The sequence below is a fragment of the Triturus cristatus genome, chromosome 4_1, assembly GCF_964204655.1.
Source record: "Triturus cristatus chromosome 4_1, aTriCri1.1, whole genome shotgun sequence".
NCBI classification, from domain to species: domain Eukaryota; kingdom Metazoa; phylum Chordata; class Amphibia; order Caudata; family Salamandridae; genus Triturus; species Triturus cristatus.
Window position 1 is genome coordinate 483949603 of NC_140585.1, and position 22561 is coordinate 483972163.

The window sequence follows — 22561 nt, forward strand, 5'->3', positions numbered from 1 at the left end:
GAGGTAGAAGTTGTGCATGAATTTTTGACTCCAGTTCAGTTGGAGGGACTCGTTTGAGGTTTCTGGTCCACAGCTTTGGTTTGTTAATTAAGACTGAGGGAGGATAGACAGTGGTCATAATGTTGAACAGTATGAGATGGTGGTCATACCAGTCAATGGGAATGATTTCATAAAGGGAGACCAGTTCATTGCTTGTGATGATTGCTTCAAGTGTGTCGCCTTTGATGTGGGTTTTTCGACGCCGAGGTATACAAAGGTCGAGTATTCAGCATTCTTTAGAATGGAGAGTTGGATTTCTGTTTTGTGGATTATGGCTAGACCTCCTTTTATTCAATCAGGCCTGTCATGTCTAATGATGGAGTACCCAGGCGGAGTAAGTAGGTCAAGAATGACCATTGAGTGGTCATTCAGCCAAGTTTTCAGCATCTCCGTAGCATGTTGTGCTGCCGATCTGCAGTTGACGAGCATGCAAGAAAGAGGGCTGGGATTATCCTTATCAGATTTGAGGTTATGGATGGTGGTATATTGCGCCAGAAGTCTTGGCGAGTTATAAGTTGCACGTGTTCGATTTGGGCCCACTTTTACTAGGATGGTGGAGGAGGGGAAAGGTACGGAAGGTAGGATCTGTTGAGGTAATTTAATTCCAGTTCGGAGAGAGTGCAGTGTGCACGATAAGGCCTATGGGCCCGCCGGCAAAGGGGAATGGTATGCCAAGGGGGGCTTTGAGGAGTTCGGAGAACTTGTAGGTGGAGTATCGTAAGTAAAAGAGCGGGCCAGGGTGTTCTGGTTTGAGAGATCCTGTCTAAGATGTGCTAATTCTGTAGCAAGAGAGTTGAGTTTCAGCGCCATTCGTTTCAGAATCTATGCAATAGAATTGGAGGTGCATCCCGCAGTGAGGGTGGGGGGAGACGCAAAGAGATCTGTGTAAACGGTAGAGGGGATCACCACGTTAAGGGGATGGTCCGTGTCATTAGGATAGGATTTTGATACTTTGGGTGAGATGCTTGGGGTCAGCCTTTTGAAGGAGGGTAGTATCGGAAGAGTAATTATTCAAAGATGTTCTCATGGTAGGTGCCTCATCGCACAGATTGCAGTGGACTTCATTAGTTGCAGTGTAACTGAACGTTGAGGTGAGAGCAGGGGGTGACCATCTAGAGGGCAATTGTATAGGGTGAGTGTTGGAGAGGGAATCTAGGTTGTTGGTTGTTTACGGTGGAAACCTAGCATTGGTGAGCGTAAGAGAGTATGCAGTTAATCTCGAGTGAGGGTCAGGAAGCTCTAAACTATGAGGTGGGTCCATGTCCGAGGCCATTGTGATTGACCCTCTTCAGCGTGAGTGGTGAAGGAGTAACACCACGAGGAAGGGCTTCAGCTCTAGGATTAGCTGAGGCGGGGGTGTAAGAGGGGCCCGAGAACCTAGGCCAGGCATGCGTATTATCAAGGATAGTATTAGAAAGGTTGCACGTTAAGGAGGGCATGAAGGAAGTTGGTAAGGAGGGCTTGGATCGGAGTGTGTTGGAGTACGTGATCGGATTGATGGAAGTGTTCGGGCGGGTGGCTTGATGAGGGAGGATTTTAGGAGGAAGACGGTGAGGATGTTCAGGGAAGATGAGTTGTGTAAAGGGGAAAGAGGCAATTGGGGTGTTTGCCCCAGTTGGGTGAGCAAAGTGGCCATAGTAATGAAATGTCTATCAAAGATGTTGAGGTGCGGATCAGACGCTTGTATGAGTATATTTCCTGTCCTATATATTGGTATATCAATTTACCCATGAAACGAAAGGGAGGGGGATGTCGTCAGTTTTATTCTATACGGAATTTTGATTGTTTTAGTGATGGGAAGGTGGCGAAAGAAGATGTTTTCCATTTAGCCGAACGTTTGGAGTAGAATATAAAGTCCGTTTTCTTCATGGCACTAGACAGGCTGTGGTAGGTATCCGGTATTAGAGTTTCTGGGTGGAGTTTCAGTAATTTATGTTTGTGATTTTTCATAGCGGTCTTTGAGATATTTATCAGATATATGAAGCTTCACGAGTTAGGGCCATGACTCACAAGAGCAGAGTCAAGGGGATTGTGAGAGCGTTTTGCTGGAGACATGTTTGTTAAAAGAATAATATAGGTGCAGTCTTATGCGTGGGAGACTGCTGTTAGAACGCCACGCTGGAAGAGAATTGCCGCTACGTTTGACAGAGCTACAAATTAATTTCCAAACATTAGGAAAAGTAAAAAATGGGCATCTCCGTGACTTTTCCGTTTAGAGGTGGTTCTTCAGAAATGCACCTCTGTGACGGCTGGAGTCAAAGGGTTGATGGGAGCCATCAGGGATTAATACCGGGTGGGGGCAGAGGAAAGATTCTTTTGTTACAGTTATAGAGCCAGTAGTTGATAATGTGGGTTCTGTGGGTGAGGGGTTGTGGAACACCTAGAGTACTGTTCAAATATGGCCAACACTTTAGAATTGGTAGAATTCTTCCTTGTGAAATGGGTTGGGAATCTTTCTTCTGTTTCATGGAACTGTCTGCTTAAGGAAAAACAAAGTCCTACTTCAGTTTGTATTAAGACCTGTGCTTGGTGAGTCCTTTTTCCCTTCCACTAGGGCTACAGATCTCCATCTTGGGAAGCCAAGCCTAATGGTAGTGTGGAAGGGAGGTTCTCAAAATGGAGGGCAGGTTAGGACCCAACACAAAGCATCCCTACCCATGGGATATCACGATGCTCACAAGAGAAATATATCTGTTCTATATCATCTAATGTCATGAGTGACACCAAATGTGCATTCTGTGTGGGAATACCATTACTCTGTGTTGTCTCTTATGTCAGTGTACTGAGTAGCAGAGTGAATGTGTTCCGCACGTGACCATGGGACGTGTACATACATAGTTGGATTTGCCACCTCCAAGCCTGGTACTTATCTCAGTGGCATGGCTTCACCGCGCATAACGCACAAGGTGGTTACTGTCTGTTCTATATTATCTTGGGAGGATAATTGTTGCTTATCTTTTTGATGTTGCAACACCTGGGCACGGCGCTCGCATTCATCTATTTGATCCAATGTCTTGTCTACCAATTTTACAAATGTCGATAGATAGGCTGTCTGGTCCGAGAGGGGTGAATGAGTTTTAAACGGTCCTCAGTGTCTTTATCATTTTGGTATTTGTAAAAATTGAGGGTAGCCCTAACTGGGGGAGGTCAAGGGGGGGGAAACACCATTCGCAGTTGGTTGTGCTTCATACTAAAGTTAAAATTGGCAGGGGAATTATTATCATAGACCTTTGAACCCTCATTCATTATGGCATGATGCATATGTTCTGCCTGTTCATTTTCTTCTTCCGTTATCTGAGTATCTGAACTAAGTCTTCTTTTTTCATTGTCATCCCCTTATACCTCCAATAATTGTTGATCAGCTGGTGTAGCTTCTAGGGTCTGGAAGTATGAAAAAGCCGGTCGTCTTGCTGCTGAACTGATCCTGCAGGAGAAGGCAATGGTCTATTAGTATATGTTCTATCGGTGGTCCTCATCACAGCTAAGGGGACACCCGATAGATATTCTATGGGTTTATGAACAAAAACTTTGAGCTGACATTTCTGCTTCTCATTCTATTTCTACCAGTTTTTCTTAGTTTTTTTCTTTTCATAGGCTCAGTCATTTCCCCTTTCTGTTCGTTCCGACGTGACCCCATAGTTTCTGGCCCGTGCATTTTCATCTCAACAATATAAGGCCTCATATTGCAACAATCAAATCTTTCTCTGTCTTTCCCTAGCCATTAAACATTGTTGCAAATTACCCAACTTCACTTTGTCAAAAGATCCAATTTCTTGCCATTGTGAGTCTTGATTGTCTTTTAGCATATTCATGCCACTATTTTGGAAAGAGGCCTGTCGGCCCTTTTTATTCATAACCTATTGTGTCGAACATTCCGGTGGTGGGGTCGGGTGGACTACAGCCAGATAATTATTCCAACAACACTTACCAATACTACAACAATTTTGCATGCTACAAGACGTCATAGTCGACTTGCAAAAGCACTAGAACAATAGGGAATTCGAACCATCTACAGAACCTTATAAAGGCATATAAGAACGGGTCACCTGAAGCACCCATATTATTTTCCTCACTGGGTAATTGAAACCGCTAACCGATATTGGCAGAATTTTTTTTTTTTTACCTCATAGAAGATGACTGTATTTTATTGTGCGAGAGAATGTAGTTCTGGCTCAATGGGATTCAGCCAGCCCAGCTGCATGTGGTAGGGTGTCCCAGGAGATTACATGGACTGCTGGAAACTGGGCTTCCCTTTGCAGTTTTACACTTCGGAGTCATCAGGATCTCCATGTTCTCCAACCGTGCCAGTTATTCCACTTGGGCTCCGATTTGGTAAACCCAGGTTTTAGCACCATTTGTCAAAGCAAACTTCTCATTCTAAATAAAGCACGGACAAATATAGTTGTAAGCAGTCATGAAGCAAAGTTACCAACTGCACTGTTATGCTGGGAGTTATAATCAGCAGCATTTTATACATTTCGAGCTACGTAGGAGATCATTACACTGAAGACAGTTGGTAAACAATAAATCATTGTGGTCAGATGAGAATCAGGAGACGTACCCAGGGTGCACCAAAACTGCCTGCAAGCACATTCCGAGAAGACCCATAAGCTAAAAACATCCTGCACCTGGCATTTGCATGTCATCAACAGCATGTACACAATTGTATTGTCTCCACAGAAAAAGCGAAAGAGCAATGTAATAACATGAACTGCAAAGTGAAGTACAACTTATAGAATAGACTAATCCGGTGTTCATGAAATATATGTACTTCTGCCACATATAGGGTACACATGACCCTTGATTAGCCTCTTACGTCACTGCTAACATTGGTATCAGGGCGGGGCAGGAATGTTTTAGTTAATGTTTAAAAACTCATTTGTAACAAATATATTAGTAAAGCATGATTTGATAGTGCACTGTCACTTGCAAATAGCACATTTTCCATTGAAATGCACACAAATGTTCCCACTAACTATATAGCTTGTAGACAATCTGTGGAAATTGGGTTTCAGCACATCACCAAGTAAAGTATTCTGATTTGTTTTGAAATATTTTTGATAGTGGTGTAGACATGTTTTCCTTGTCACACTAGTGATTTGCACAGTAAGTGCTGCATTCCTAATGTGTCATTTAACTATTCATGCCATGTGTGCTGTTTCTAGACCATATGCTATGGCTTCATAAGTGTTACATACTCAAATCGGGGATCAGCCAATTCTTACATGCTTTAGGGGTCAGAACACATACACGGGGACAGCAGTGCCCCAATGTGCAGAGTCTAAATTCCAGCAATAAAGGTCAGCAAAAAATGGGATGACTACACAAAAAGGACCTTTTCTTACAGTATTGAAATATTTTAATACTTGGAGATGCATATACAGATAAACTCACTACGGAGAAGTATTGTTATTGGCTAATGTAACATTGTAATTCTTTTAAGTTTATACATCCTGAATCTGTCGGTAAAGCAAAAGATGCAAGCCTGCTTTGATTAGGGGCTTTAGAAGGATTGTTCAAGTAAATGTATTTCTCTTGCATCTTCTTTTAACTGATTATATTATATGAGTGGTGAGCTGCTGGGGTTCACGCACAACCAGATAGGACCCGATTGTTTCCAGGGCAACAACCTGTCAGGTGGTTACACCCCAAAACTGCCAAATTCTGGGAATTAATTATAAGCAAGACTGGTTGTGCCGAATATATGTTTGAGTTCCTGGGACAAGTGTCCCAAAATCCAGATACGCCGTGAATTTTTCTTAGGTATGCATTTATTTCTAACCAGATGAAAGAAAACGGAGAACCGCTAGCATGTGTTTCGCCAATATGGCTGGCACGCCAAGTGCCTTTTCAAGGCACTAATCTTTCAGTGACCAGCATCAGACCGCAGAGACTTTCCTGTTTACAGCTTGTCATCCCATTTGTAAACTTTACTAGCATGATCATTAGACATATTTTTGAGAATAGTGCCCTGAAAAAGCCCATGCCGTGCCAGCCATATGGGCAAAACGTGTTGGCTGTTCTATATTTTCATTCATATTTTTAGAAATAAATACAGAACTAAGAAAAATTCACAGCATATCTGGATTTTTGGACATTTATCCCAGGAACTCAAGCACATATATTCGGCACAACCTGTCCCACTTACAATTATCTTTTTAACGGGTTATTACAGGAGGACCACAGTTGTACTGAATGTCCACCTCGACATTCTCAGTTGGAGTTATTTCTAGTATGTTCCCCCTGTTGTCCTTACACTTTCTGCTGCTTGCATATGACAAAGGAATGACCTTACAATTGTGCCACTGTATGTGGCTAAATATCATGGTAAACTGATAGCTTCGAAGTCAACAGTGTTGCTTTTTCAGTGATATTTGCAATTACTTACAAAAATGATAACATCCTTGTGAACAGAAAAATGAGGGCACTTCGTTTTGCATGTACTAATAACAATGCTTTGCATTAATTTCTCCTCGAGAAAGCTTTTTTTTTTTTGTCATCCAGTTGTCCAATAATATGTGGACATGTCAGTGAATAAGTTTCTAATTCAATGGCGTTAGCAGAGGCAGTGAGTGTAGACCAAATGAGTATATTGTCCATATTTTAATAAAGTAAGTTAGCTTTTCAAAAAGATGATTCAATTTCACATAACGTTTCTTTGGTCTCTATGAAATGGGACCCAAGACATTTGCGAAAATAATGTTTGGTTTATAGTTAAAAACATTGAACTAAAAGGATTTGGAGAAAACGTACATTGCATAAAGGAGAATTGGACTATTTGTTCACATGCCATCAATCGTTCTGTAGAATGGCAATGAACTAAGATCTGTACATCTAAATGTTTTCCTTCAATGCTGTTGTAATAATTTGTTTGAATATGTACATAAGGTGAAACATAACCAATGCCTTTTTAAATACAAATCAGAAGTGTTATAGTTAAAATAAACTAATTTAAATTGCATTTTTCACCTTATTAGAAGACTTGTACTTCAAGTTTTACGAGAGTAACCAGGTTGTATCCAAGAATTATCTTTATTTCTCTGTTTTGTGCATCGACTTGCTACTTCTAAGGCTCGACCTGCATTGACTTAGAATATTTGAGGAGTGATGACAGATTGAGGTATAGGGTTTTAATATATTTTATTACTGTGTGATTCATACTACTAATAACAATATTTTTTCTTTCATTAAATGGTCTGATTTTGACATTCTTTGGAAACGTGCCTTTTGAGCTTCAAGACAACTAAAAATCAAAATGGTAAGTAGCAATCAGAATTGTCTTTCGACCGCAGTTTATTCAGGTACAGCATTTTTATTTGAAGTTTATTTTGGCAACTTAACTCTCATTTAAGAACACGATGTACAAGACCCATGCCAATTTTCACAAATGTCAAGATGTACTATTTTTTAAATCTGTTGCCAGGTTACTGACATAGTCAAAAAAGTGCACTATGTTCCGTGTAATCTGGAAGCTTAGTAACAAGTACAGCTTTACTTTTTCACCCTGTATCGACAACTTCATGGAGCCAAACACCCTTATCATGCTTACTATTGACTTGTAAATGTGTACAGCCTTTGAATCTTTATTAAGCAGTACTGTATTTTGTAGTGTTAGAAAAATAGGCACCTACAAATCCATTGAATTAAGGAACATTGTTTTTTTAGATCATTCTAAGAAAGCCTTTAATGTTCCTTTAGTTGCTGTTTAAACTTTGTGAAAATTAAAACCAAACAATTGAAATGTAAAGACATTTAAAAATAGAAACAAATATCCTCTATAGTATGCACCGGAGAATGAACACTTGTCATCATCATACCTTCCACTTCCCTTCCATTTGACATCATAGCTTCATAAACTGTGTTTTTCCTCAATTGTTTGTGCAGTAGTCTCCGAGGGTTGATCCATGCATTAATGTGAGGTAATGTCCTGAAAGGAGAAACTGAAGGAAGACTCGGCTGGTTTCTGGTGAGAGGTGTAACTGTGAACACATATACATCACTGAAACCGCATATGGATAATGCTTCTATATACATCTATGTGGGACTTTTTTTGTAATATTAGTGGGAAGAATGTTACTGCAACGTACATTCTTTGGTAATAACACTCCCAAGCAGTAGGTGCTAGAAAGATTGTTATTCAGCTTCTTGATCCAAATAAAACCAGCTGCTGAATACTCACGCACACACCCTTCATAGCATCACAGCTGCAGAATTATCTCACACGCAGATTCTCACTGCACTCAGCAAACACATAATGGATCTTTCCTGTGCTTGTTCAAGACAGTGTCTTCCCCTTACACCAATACACCAATCTTGTAGGTATTAGTGAGTTGAATAACTCATTCGTAGGCATAAAGAACCATATGGTTAAGCAGATAGGTCATCTATATTAATTAGTATGACACTGTACATTAAAGCAAAATATTATTCTACAACCCGAGAATGTCGATCCCACGTTAAAACAACCCGTCCCACAGAGTGCAAGGTAACTCTTAACCCACATAGGAATGGGTATACAAACTGTCACAGAAGGAATTCTAATTGTACAATGTAAATGGTGTGCATTATTCCACCATCTACTGATTGGGTTGCGTCCGGAGGGTTTTCTAATATTACAAAGTTGTTTCCTCTGAGTGTCAACAGAGATGTACTTAGTATGACTCAATATGACATTGATCTTAAGCCCGCAATGTCCCCATGAATGCCCTCCATTTTACATTTAAAAAAAATTGCCAGTAGTTTTGGAGGAGTCTCCTTAGAAAAAGAGGCAAGTGTTGACAATAATATTGAAAATTCAGAACCTTTGCCATGATATCGGAAGGACGAGATAATTTTTTCCCCAACAGTCTTTGACTAGGTCAGAGAACCTTTATTGGAAAACTGATTATATCTAAAGCTCCTCAACGCCATTTTTGAGTATGAGCACCCGCTTCAGCTTCTGTCTGAACAGCAACCAAAGGTTTGCTGTAAATGACAAACACTCTTTGTATGTTCTGCCTCCTGAAACATCATTGGTCAGAGGATAATTATGCTTTTTCACAGAGTTTTACAGAAAAGGTCGCACACGGAGCAAAAATGGACAGAGCCTGCTTGAAAGAACTGGGAAAACAAAGTAAAAGGTCCATCCAAGCAGCAATTAGGGTTTTCATAGTAAGATGACCTTACTACTGATGCTTGGAAAGAATACCTTTTAGATTCTGACATCGAGCTAATTTACTCTCATAGTGCTGAGGCTCAGTAATCGGTTCCTGAGAAGATTTGTCACAAAGAAGCTGTAAATCTGATGTGCTTCCAATAAAAGAACTTTCAGTGGTTAACGGAAAAATCATCCAGGTCTGTACAAAAATTGTTGAAGCACTCAACAGAAATAGAAAGGCCAGAGAAACTAAAATTCCAGACCTAGAAGGTATCATCAGTCGAAGAGTGTTGATAAATCCCATCCTTCCATGTACAAAGATAAGGTCACTGGAAAGGAGTGGAGCACGATAGCACCTCAACAGATAAGCAAGCTATTTAAAGACCACTGAGTTAAATAAGTCATTGGGCATGCTGTCAAAGTAAAGATGATTTCTTCCAACCAGAACCACAAAATCAGTTAGCAGTCTGGTTCCTGAAGTTGGAGCATTTGATCATTTACGTCTTTCAGTAAAGTACATGGCCATTATTAGTGAGGCAAGACAATTGTCTGGCTCCCGGTGGTTTAGAAACAGCAGTTTGTGTTCCAAGAACAGTGATATAGGTCATTTAACTAGTTAATCTTTAATTCACTGATATCTAATGTATTTATTAGTTTGTGGATTTCGTTATGTATTGCTGAGAGTATAATTATTGGTTATTTCAGCAAACACTAAGTGTACAAGAAAGACAAGTTTTTGCAGTGCTTATTATAAAGTGTTTTACCAAAAGCATGGAACAATGTATCCTCCATATGTGGTACCAAAGCACACTTTGCATCAATAAGAAAAATAACTTTAAAACATCTAACATTGATGATATGATCACTGGTAGTGATCACATCACTAAAAACAGTTAGTGAACTGCAGGTGTTAATTGTAGAAGATTCAAGCTTACGTTTTTAGTAAGGAGAGGGTGGTTATGAGAACATACCAGTGGTTTGTTCCAAAGGTAGTGTTACCTTTTCATGTAAATCAAACTGTGCATTTACCTTCCTTTTTTTAAGAAGACCACTAAGGCAGTGAAAGGTCGTTGCACATATTAGTTGCAAGGAGGTCCATTATGTACCGTTTTCAAGAGAGAGTTAGCATCATGTGATCAAAACAGTTCTTCATTGCACATGCTCCTTAAGTGTTGGGAAAAGCGAATGAAATTGCTAACAATATATACGTGTTAGAGGTTAAACCAAAAATGCATTCCACAAGGAAGAAATTGTCAGCATTGACCTTCACAGGAAATTTGTCATTAAACAACATTAGTATGCATTAACATTGTATTGCAAACATGTGATCACTAAAGACGACTGTGTGGATGTACAAGCACAACAGGAGGCCATAGTATGTGAGACAGTGTAAAATCATCTGATCGAGACTACTGGTTTTAAACCCTCCTCCATTTCCAAGGTTGGACTGAGACAGAAAATAGACCTGGGCACCAAATCAAAAGTGGCCCCATAGTGAATCAAATGGATAAAATAGTGGCCCTTATTTGCAAATAGGGCAGAGTTGAACTTGTAAAGACACATTGTATAGATCTTTTGTCAGGTATGGGGAACTTGCGTACACTTATTCTTGCTACAGACAATGTTTGTGGTATTAGTAGGGCAATCCAACAGTAAAAACTGACTCACCAAAGCACAAAACCGATCCACAAAACACTAAATAACTGGCCCCCACTTTTACCTGCCAGACTAGCCCCTCGGGCACTGCCTGATTGTTCTGTAGCCCAGTTCGACTCTATCCAGGTCATAAAATATTTCTACATAAGCAATGCAAATCATATGATTCTAGAAAAGATTTACACTGCTTTCCTTAAATGATTTTGAAGCTAGAAGCTCTTCTAGAGATGTGAACCTCGCACCTTCCTGGTGAAGGAGAAGAGTAGGTGATTTCATAGAGCAATAAAACAGATTCTAAAATACAGTTCATAGTGGGCTTATGACAGACATCAACATCATAGTGAGTGCTTCTGACTCCACCTAGGTTGAGGCACAAAAGAACAAACTTAGTAAAGTTGAAAAAATGTCAGACTGAACCAGTAGATGGTGGAATAATGCACTACTTGTGAATTGTAGAAGAGCTTCAGACTGCCAAAACCATTGTTAAAGTTAAGTACCTGAAATCTTTCACTGCATTAGGCATCTCGCAGTGGATCCAGTGGAGCACATTTTGCAACCCTCAATCACATGCCACACAGTTACTTCTATTTCAACATATCACCAAAGGGTATATCAATCCTCCACATCACAATTTGCCTTTCTACCATAAATCATAGGGTACCGGTCAACCCTCATACAGCACAGAATATCTCTTAAAACTAGCAATACAACTGTATGTCTTAAAGCAACTGTTAAGCATTGATCTGCTTCTGAAGAATACATATCAAACCTTTCATAAATAACATGGAACTACATTTTTCATAATGTGAGAAAAAGAACTGGAAACATGAGATACAAAATGATCCTGACCTTGATCACTCTGACTTTGAATAGATTGGCATTGCTATACATTCTTTATCAAAGGATTCTCCCTATTAGATTTATAAGCAGCACAATAAAGCCGCACTTGTGTTAGCTCTAAAACGCACCTTTTATGTTATATTGTCTGAACTTTGTGCTGCACATTGTCCTCATGGCTTCAGAAATCTGGGTTCCTACCACATAATTCAAACTACATGATGCTCCAGTTGACTTAGTTATAAATCAATGTTTTGGCACACTATATAGAAAATGTACCAGTATTTTCCTAAACCTGGAATTGTCTGAAAGTGATCTGATCTCATGAGGCAATGAATTCCTCTTGTGAGCTTCTGCACCGAAAAAGACCCCCACGCCTCTTTCCTGTTATGTTGTTCCTGCTGCTAAGGACAAAAACTTGAAGTTACATATATTGATTTATTTATTTATTTTTAATTATTTACCTAGGAGAATAACCCCATTGGTAGCACACATTTTGTTTTTCATTTTTAGAATCCAATTAGGCCAAAATATTTGTAATAAAATAAAGACTCCTATGAGTGTGGAAACATGTATGGACTAATTGATCGACATGATGCCTCGTGAAATTATTGCCCAACTAGAAGGAAAGTCACCTCATTCCACATTGCATTTACTCTTAAATGAGATATACATAAATATTTATTCTTGCTTTGAACAAACACCTGCATTTGAGATGCCATGCCATTAGTCGTTCATCATCAAAGCATGTTTGACATAGAGGTACCCTTAACCATCTCAATCCTTTTCAACATTGAGGACCTCACTTTAAATCGGGGGACTGCTGCCACTGCTCTCAACAACAAGCATATACTCTGCCTGCACTTGGGTGGACAGCAGCTTAACAATTAGCAACTCACATCTTCTAGATCTGGGAGAGTCTTCAGCTGAGGATCTCCTGCTTGTTCCTGTCTAAGAGGATGTGTTTCAAGCTCCCCAGCTCTCAAACCTAAGGCTTCCCACTCCTGAGTCCGCAGCAGATCTTCAAGGAATGCAGATGCCACAGGAAACCATGATGAATGAGAGACTTGGGGTGAAGCAGCACAGACCCAATAGGCAGAAAGCGAAATGTCCTACAAAAGAGCGTGAGACAGCTCTCTCTGTCAAGATCTTTCTACAGGTGATCACTGTACACACATAGTTTTCTTTTAGGAAACCCAGGTCTGTTGCATGAAAAAAGCATATAGTGAGTCTACTTAGTATAGAGGTAGGGATGGTAGGTACACCACGGGCTGGGATACGCACTTTTTTTCATTTCACCTGTGGAGAATGTGCATTGTTTTAACAAGAAGATGAACAGAGCATCCAACATCTTCACCACAATGCCGTACCTGTTTCCTTGCAACCATTGATCATATTTGAATCTTTATAACCAATTTCTCAAGCAAGACAAGACAACTCCCTATTATCCAGGTCCTAATACTATACTCTATTGTTCCAGCCAAGAAGAGGCATTATAAGAAAATGTAAAAAGTAAGGTTTAAAATTAAATTCTTAATTCTATCAGAGAAATTCAACATTTGGATGTCGAAAAAGGTTGAAAAGCTTTGTTTGCACCACCAAAGAAACCTGATTTTTGAATGAACTCAAAGGGAAACAATATTTGGCAGACATTGCCACCATTTTGCTCCTGCCCAGTTCTTCTGCCATTGTAGATCATTATGGCTGCACTCTTTTGGAACTCTAGTATCCGTTTTCTCAGTAACTGCTTAAAAGGATAGAGGGGTGGCAACTTCAGGCCATATTGTAAATGCAAGGGGGAGAATATCCAGGTTTTCTGGTAATTATTTCTTTTAGATTGTGTTCCTGGTTGCCGCTTACCTCTCTCACCACAGAAAGATTTCGTATTTTCATGTTTTCTGGAAACTCCATGAATAGACATGTAAATATCAAGATACTAGAGGTGAAGTCCAGAGTAAGAAACCCTGAGGACTGTGGCTCCAGTGAAAAGGCAAGATTTTGAGAAAGTGTACATTAAATGCTACAATAGGAGTAATAACTGCAGAGTCTGAGCCTCTCCTCCCAGTGGGACAGAGAAAAAAACAAATTAGTGATTGCCAGCCAATACGCAAAACTGTCAAAAACCCAATATTCCACCTATGTTTTTGAGGACCTAGCTAAAAATAAGGCATTTAAGTTGGCCTTGAACTATCAAATAAACATGCTCCTATTTCTAAAGAAAAAAGAAAAACCTCTCTGATACCATCTTGGAACTGACAGACAGGAGCACCATACTACATTAATTCAGCAAGCAGGGAGGTCCAGTACCGTGCAGAGAGAGGCTCAGATAATCTGGCACTGGCTCTAACATGGAACATTTACATCACAGGAGTTAACCCCCTTTGCCAATTCCCTCTCCCCTTGTCTTCATAACTCCAAAGAGAAAAAAGCTCAGCAGACTCCTTTTAGAAGAGCAGAAGTGGGTGGTAAATGGTAAAGTAGTCCACATAGACTTTAAGTCTTGGACGTTGATATGTTTTCTGACTAATAAAACACAAAATGCCAAGATTATGAATCTAACTATTTGGAGCACCACTTGAAAGGGATTTCCTTTTCATAGGCTAGTCAAGACAATTTCTCCTTACTTTTTCTCTCTGCCTTCTCCTGCCAAAGGAATATTAAATCTGAAAATATGCAAGATGATGAAAAAACCCAGATCTCTTATGACTGTCCTTTTGACCCCACATGAATCTTTTGGGCAGGCTTAGATCTCCTCTCCATAATGCTGGACTAGATCATGCTCCCTGGCCTACCAATGCTGAGATTTACTGCCTGGCAACAGAGCACTTTCAGTACAGCCAACTAGATTTCACAGAGGACCGTGTGATAATCTTAAAGGAAACAGAACCCCTTACAAATGTCTTTTTTTACTCTGTTAAGCAGAAGAGGTTCTCAACTGGTGTCCAAAAAAAACAAGTGGACCCAAGATTGTGCCAAGCCAGTTTATTTACTTGACTTATTTTGCCGTTCAATTTTCCTTTATTTGCATACTGCAAAAAAACCTTCTCAGGAATCCTATTTCAGTATTTTAATGATTAAAGATTTCCTAAAAAGCCAAAAAAACTTCCTGCTAGTTCGGATGCATTCTTCTCCTTGACAATGGAAAATGTAGCTGTCTGAACTAGATCTGGGCTCTTTTGAACTTAAAATGAAGGCATGTCACCATTTTGTTCTCTTGTGAAAGAGCAGAAAACCATCACTCACTGTGAAGTTATCCAATGGATGACGCATTGCTACATAATGTATGCCATAGTGCGCCATAGACATATGTAAATGACACCCTTGTGGATCCAGATGGGTAGATGTAAGCTCCTAAAATAAACCTCAAATGCTATCACAGTTCAGTTAGACAATGACATGAAGTAGGCTGACCCATTGCCTGATACTGTACGCTGTAGTGGGCCTTTTATAAAAGTGAATACAAATGTGAATGACTCTGTAATTAATGAACAGGTGTAGCAGTGACGTGACAATGGATGAAGACGTATAGCTGGAAGCCCTTATGATAGACATTGAATGTCATCAGTCGCACTTTAGTTAGCCAAAGGCTCAATTGCACTGACCCATTGGCCATGCTGAGCAAAAAATGTATGCCCCCGGGGGGAGTGGGGGGGGTCAGCCTCATTGACATGGGGGCAAAACTTGTAGCATCTTCTCAGCCTGGGTACCCTCCAATGACCACGCCACACACACAGCTTAGTATTACATGTCTTTATTGTGTTGCGTGTGACTGCGAACTGAACATTTTTCAGAGCATTGTACATTACAACTCTACAGAGTCCGTTAGGAGCAAAATTGGTTCTGTCATAAAATATTGCAAGACACTAAATCCCCCCGCTGTTAAATAAAAAAAAAATTACGTTTTTTACAAATCAACAAATACGACAGAGAAATCTAGAAAAATGAGACGGGGGGAGGGGGGGGGAGCAACAGGTGGAAACCAAGGCATAGCCTCACAAACAAGGAGCAAGAGAGGAACAAGAAAGTGATCTCTCTAGAGGATTTGACGAAAATAAATCTGACACCCAAAAGATTGACCAAAACAGAGGAAACGGTTTTAAAGAAAGGACTGACATTCTGCCCAACCCAAGGCTTAGAGTACACACAAGTACGGATAGATCTGTACCTTTTTACAAGGAAATTAAAACTCCAGAAGTTCTTTAAAATAAGAGAACTACAGGGACAAGGAACGAGTGAACACACTAAAACTATGGCAAATCCATCCATGCATGTCCCAACTGGGGATGACCTTGAAACACTACAAGCCTGTGACAGTCAAATGGTCCGAGAAGGTAATGAGAAAGACACTGTCTCTATCTCTGCCATCGAAGGTCTAGGCATTACCCAGAGAACTGTAAAAACAAGTTTTAAGCCTAAATCGACTTTTATACCACCAATAAGTTTTGACACCATTGATGTATTTGAGGAAACAGTCACTAAAAAAGTCCTAGTAAAATTACGACAACAAAAATTTGGAAAAATGGATGACAGGAGAACTAATCTCAGAATAGATCAGAAAAAAGCATTAGCGAACATTGAGAAAGACCCAGAAATTGTTTGCAAACCATCTGATAAAGGAGGTAATATCGTCCTTATGACTGCAGAATACCACTGCAAGGAAGCATTGAGACAGTAATCCGATGAGACCTGTTATGTAAAAATTACCAAAGATGAGTACAACAATAGCATTCAAGATTATCACCTGCTTATACAGAAATGGTTGGACAAGGCAATGATGAGCATTGATGAATTCAAGGGGAATCTTCATCGGCAGCAACATTATCACCGGAGGCAGGGGGGAGAGAGGCCGTACAGCCTTCCCGCCGTCGTGTGGACAACAAGGAAACTACATCCCCCAGACGCCCCAGCCGGTCGCCTGCCGCGACGCGGCCAAGAGCGCCCGGAGGTGCTTTAAATCCCAGCACAGCCTCCCGCAGCGCGGGAATCTTCATCGGCAGCAACATTATCACCGGAGGCAGGGGGGAGAGAGGCCGTACAGCCTTCCCGCCGTCGTGTGGACAACAAGGAAACTACATCCCCCAGAAGCCCCAGCCGGTCGCCTGCCGCGTCGCGGCCAAGAGCGCCCGGAGGTGCTTTAAATCCCAGCACAGCCTCCCGCAGCGCGGGAATCTTCATCGGCAGCAACATTATCACCGGAGGCAGGGGGGAGAGAGGCCGTACAGCCTTTGCGCTGTCGTGTGGACAACAAGGAAACTACATCCCCCAGACGCCCCAGCCGGTCGCCTGCCGCGACGCGGCCAAGAGCGCCCGGAGGTGCTTTAAATCCCAGCACAGCCTCCCGCAGCGCGGGAATCTTCATCGGCAGCAACATTATCACCGGAGGCAGGGGGGAGAGAGGCCGTACAGCCTTCCCGCCGTCGTGTGGACAACAAGGAAACTACATCCCCCAGACGCCCCAGCCGGTCGCCTGCCGCGACGCGGCCAAGAGCGCCCGGAGGTGCTTTAAATCCCAGCACAGCCTCCGCAGCGCAGGACGCGCGCGGGCCCGTCCTTGCCCGTCGGAGCCAGGGCAGGGCCATCCCCCCCAACATTTGCTACTTGCCCTATGGATATCTACGCTACAGGCTCCATAAGGGTACGTACTTGACTGAAATAGCCTTGTGCATACTGTGATATACGAGGGAATTGTTACCTTCCATATACGATTTCCTCATTGCCTGGAATAGGAACATTCTCCAGTCTTTGACCATAGCTGCCTTTCCTGACAGTTATTTTCCAGGATTTGGTTCATTGTTCGTTTGATCCAGTGGGGTTATTTTAAATTACCAGTCACTTTTTTTCCTTTACTTTTGTGATTCACCCTATCTCGGGCTATATCGACTATGTACCTGCACCTTATATTTTGGATGTTTGTTGCATCCTAGTATTATAATTTTTGCTAGCACGTGACACTTTACCTAACTGTCTTTTTGCATACCGGGCCAACTTACCTTGCATTTGCACTTTACATCTTGGATGCTCATCGTACCCCAGTACTGTACGTTCGCTAGCACGTGACACCTTACTTCAGGATTCCCCCGTCATTTTATCCTGGGCTGAACTTACCTTGCATTTGCAGTTTACATCTTGGATGCTTATTGTACCCCAGTACTGTACTTTCGCTAGCACGTGACACTTTATTTGAGGACCCCTCCTGCTCTGTATTTGTATCTTCTAGGTTCTTTTACAATTATACTTAATTCTATGTATATATAATATTAGTGTGGTCGATCAAATATTTCTATTCTGAAATTGTATTGTACTTAAAGGGATTGTGTTTTCCTTTATTGCTTTCGGATACCATATAGTCTCCCCGGTAATATTATTATGGCCAGGAGAAAAGTAGTTAAACCCCCTAGCGCTCGATCATGTAGTACGATCGATTCGTTTTTGGTCAAGGCAGTTAATGTCCTTTCAGAAGAAATTAACCGGACTGAGAGACGTGTGTCTTTAGGCTCCAACCATATGGGGGTTAATCAAGGAAACGAGGCTGAAACACTCTGTAGTCCTTTTAGGGAGACTGAGACAGAGATCAATATGACAACTAACAATTCTCTGGTCATAGGGGAGCCAGTCACGGACATCACTGATACTAGATTGAGAAGTGGGGTTTGTTCTCGAATATCATCGCCCCATAATTCAATCCCTCCCGAGAGCCCCTCCCGATGGGAAAAACCAGGGGACGTAGTAAAAACTTGGTGGAACGGGGAAACTTACAAGCTGATCCTAAACCAAAAAAGGCTAATAAGAACAGTCGGGCTGTAAAACCAGGCCTGTTAAATGACCACCCGAAAAGAATAAATTCTACACCCGAGCCTTTAACATTGGCCATTTTATCGGATAAAATGACAGAGTTATTAAGGCCTCTTTATGACAAATTGGATATCTTGGCCAGGGAAATCCATAAAATTACTGGAGCACTGGAGAAAATTAATACCAAACTTATAAAGGACGCAAGTAGAACTAATCGGACAGTTGCTGTACTGGGCACAAATAATTTGCTCACACTACAGGATAGGGAACCTTTTGACAATTTAAAGGAGCAGCCCTCTAACTTGCATGAGAGTAATAAAGGTAATGAAAGAATTTTGGTATTGGATAACTCTCCCAATAACGTTCCATCTCAGAAGGATGGAATGGTGACTAAGCCGGACAAACATATTCCCCGTAATTTTGTAAAACCATCCGACTTGGGAAGGCCTGTTTGTGAGGAAGGAGAAAGGACCCGAACTGTAAATCTGCCCCCTCAATGTAGCGCATATGTCGCTATTTTGGCCAACGTACCTAAACTCAAACCCGGACAGTTAGAAGATCATGAGTCCCTCCTAAACAAAGTAGTATTTTGGCTAACCAACAATTGTGATTACCCAATAGGAGGTATTAATCAAATCCTGACAACACGAAGAGTAGGGTGGATAGGTTCTTCTAGAAAATGCTTTGCAGGCGACTGCATAATCATTAATTTTAGGTCCCCGAGGTGGGCGTTTAATTCATTAAACAATGCGCCACTTCCGTCCCCTCGGGAATTTAATAACACCCTCCTCCCCCTTGGGTATTTTTACAGACATTTATTGGGAACATCCGGTAATGAGCACGTGAGTCCCCCTAGAAAAGGACATCAGCTGACCCCTCCTTTGTATCCCTTTGTTTCTGGCTTCTCTGTCCCGGTATCCAACAAGTACCAGGTGTTGGGTAATTTGGATAGCAATGACTGACGCAGGGATTCAAGTTTAATGACCAATACTACATGTCCATTCACAGGCGAATGTATGCCTCCAGTACATATTATTATTAGTAAAGAGGCGGGACATGGTGAACCCCTTCAGCTACCTGACACTAAGAATACGGATATAGGGTACCTGGTCACTACTTGGAATATTGCAGGTTTTAATAGGAAAAAAGGAACGCCATCATGGGCAGATTTTATATCGGCCAAACATGATATCATCTGCCTCCAAGAGACATGGTGTATTGATCCTATCTATGTAGAGGGTTTCTCATCATATTGGCTCCCGGCCCAGGCTTCATCTTCCGGTAGAGCCAAAGGAGGCCTTTTGATCCTGATTTCAACCACCTTAAATAAATGTAAAATCAAAACATGTATTAATGTGGGTATTCATGCCCAGATTTTGTGGTTAGCCTCCTCTATAGGTAAAGATGTCATCCTGATCAACTTCTATAATAATGTTTTTAGTCCTCTTCGTAGTTTAATCATTAACGATCTGGAAAGAGAACTTGAGAAGCTGACCAGCACTATCAGGAAGTCAATTGTCATTACTTGGGTGGGCGATTTTAATGTTCAAATATGTCCTTTTTCTACAACCAAAGTCTGTGGTCCCCGGAGAGGTGAACCTGAATTTGATGACCATTATATGCATTTTCCTCACTGTGACTATGGTATGGCTTTAAATGGTGTTATGGCCAAATTGGATCTTGAATTGTTATATTGTGACACTGACAAATATAATAAGAAATGCTCTACTTTTACAGGTAGAAATGCTATGTCTATAATCGACCATATTATAATTTCCTGTCATAGTGAACATTCATTTTACCCACCGTGGATTACGGAACAACCCACTAGCGATCATAATAGCATCTCTGTGTACTTATTGTGTTGGGGACCCAAACATTTTCCTAATATACCCCAAAGTACAGCTATTATCCCTACCAGACCAAATGGTGTCAGGATAAAATGGGCTGGTGTGAATCCAGGCGAAATTCTGTTTGATGTTGTGACCCAATATAGGAATGAAATTGAAGTCTGTTCAGGGGACGAGGCGATTCCACATCAATGTTAGAGAATTTTAATAAGATAAATAACACAGTGGAGAAGCTTTTGACGAAACCTGTTCGTATTAATAATAATCCCAAGGCTGGTTGGTTTGATACTAGATGCACAATGGCCTTGAAAATGGCTGAATATGTTATAGCCTTAAAAACGAGGAAAATGGAACTCCAAGAAAAAGCCTGGGAAGATTTAAGTTTGGCAGCTGACACCAAAAATAGTAAATTGTTCTGGGAAACCATCAATAGCACTTTTTTGAAGGACGACCATATCCCTGAAATTAATTCCCATATCAACTGTAATGACTGGATAACTCATTTTTCTAATATTTTTAATCCAGCCAATACAGTTATATCACCTACCTTTTTTTAACCAGCCCTCAGATGAATGGCCTATTATTCCTTTATCAATTAGTTTAAATGAGGTCATTGATGGTATTTTAAGTAGCAAAGGGGGTAAGGCACCAGGACCCGATGGGGTTCCTATTGATTTTTATAAAAATGAACCAGCTCTATGGTCACCCCTTTTAACAAGAGTTTTTAATATTGCCATAGAGACCCAACTTCCTTTATCATGGGGACAATCCATTATAATTCCCATACACAAGAAGGGAGTTAAAACTGACGTTAGTAATTACCGTCCAATATCCCTGCTCGACTCGTCCATTAAGATTCAGAGTAGGGTTATGTTATCAAGATTAGAAGCATGGGTCCAGGAGAAGGAAGTTCTTACTCCAGTACAATATGGATTTAGAAAGGGAGTTGGCACACTAGAACAGTGTGTCAACCTAGACCTTTTGATTGGAAAATATACCCTAGCCAGGGAAGGGAGTCTTTATTTGTGTTTCGCTGACCTTAGCAGCGCCTTCGACCTGGTAGACCATTCAATTTTGTGGCCATTATTGCTAGACATGGGCGCACCTAAGGAGATAATCTATCTGCTGGCGAGATTATATAGTACTCTGTCTAGCAAGGTGCGATTCGGACCCTTAGGCGAATACACTCCCTTCTTCAAAGTTAAAAGAGGCATCCGCCAGGGCTGCGTGCTGGCTCCACTGCTTTTTTCACTGTTCATTAACGTAGCAGACGCAGCCCTGAAGTTGTTTGAGTCGGATGCTCCCAGGGTCGATGGTTCACCCGTCCCAATCTTATTATATGCGGATGACGCGGTTTTATTATCCCGTACCCCCATAGGATTACAACGTCTCATGGATAATTTTACTGCTTTTATTGCCAAAAGGAAACTTTTAATCAACAAATCCAAGACTTTTGTAATGGCATGTGGCAGGAACCCTATAACATCCAGCACCTATGTTATTGAAGGCTCTAAGGTTCAAACAGTTAAAACCTTCAGTTACTTGGGTATTACATTTGCAGGTAATCGGTCATGGGGCCCGGAACAGGAAAATGCTTGCACCAAGATGTCGAGAAACATTAACGGCATCTTTAGATTTGCTGCAAAACTAGGTAACCGACGTATCCGCGATATGCTGGTTATTTATGAGCTACGTTGCGTTTCGGCAGCCTTGTACGGGGCAGGTGTTTGGGGCCACTGTCAAGGAAACAAATTACAGCAAGTTGAAAATTCCTTTTTAAAACGTCTACTGTGTGCTCCTTCATCTGCCTCTACTGAATTGATTCATAGGGAGGTGGGCATAAAATATATCTCAGACTTGGCTTTGACTCGTCCCCTCCTCCTTTGGAGATCCATCTGGTCAAAAGAAGAAACACTGTTTACGCAATCTATAATACGGGATTGTCTTAGGCTGGATAACTGTCTAAAAATACCCTGGCTTGATTATAATATCAATTGGTTTAAACTCTTATTCAATTGTGATATTCGATCGGACCCAATGTGTTCAGTCTCTATTGACAAAATTGAGATAAAAACGGTCATGATGGCTAACAAGTTAGAGGCAAGATCTCTAGCCATCAAGTCTCAATCTACCTTTGTCTTGTACTTGCAAATGGATCTTAAAAAGGGCTTTCAAAGCTATCTGTCATTTGTAACCAGAGCGTCACATCATTTTGTGTTAGCACGGTTAAGACTAGGTACTATACACCATC

At 41.1% G+C, this 22561-nt stretch overlaps 1 protein-coding gene across 17 annotated transcripts in view; it reads left to right on the plus strand.

Annotated features, from left to right (window-relative positions):
- The window catches only part of PLEKHA5 (pleckstrin homology domain containing A5), a 1155627-nt gene that overhangs the window by 698023 nt on the left and 435043 nt on the right, over nt 1-22561 (plus strand). The window contains exon 1 of one of the 17 annotated variants that reach the window (XM_085652709.1): nt 3227-7297. The exons of the other annotated variants lie outside the window; for them this stretch is intronic. The gene's annotated coding sequence lies outside the window, so the exon portion shown is untranslated. Of the gene's footprint in view, nt 1-3226; nt 7298-22561 lie in introns of those variants that run through there. 17 annotated transcript variants of the gene reach the window in all.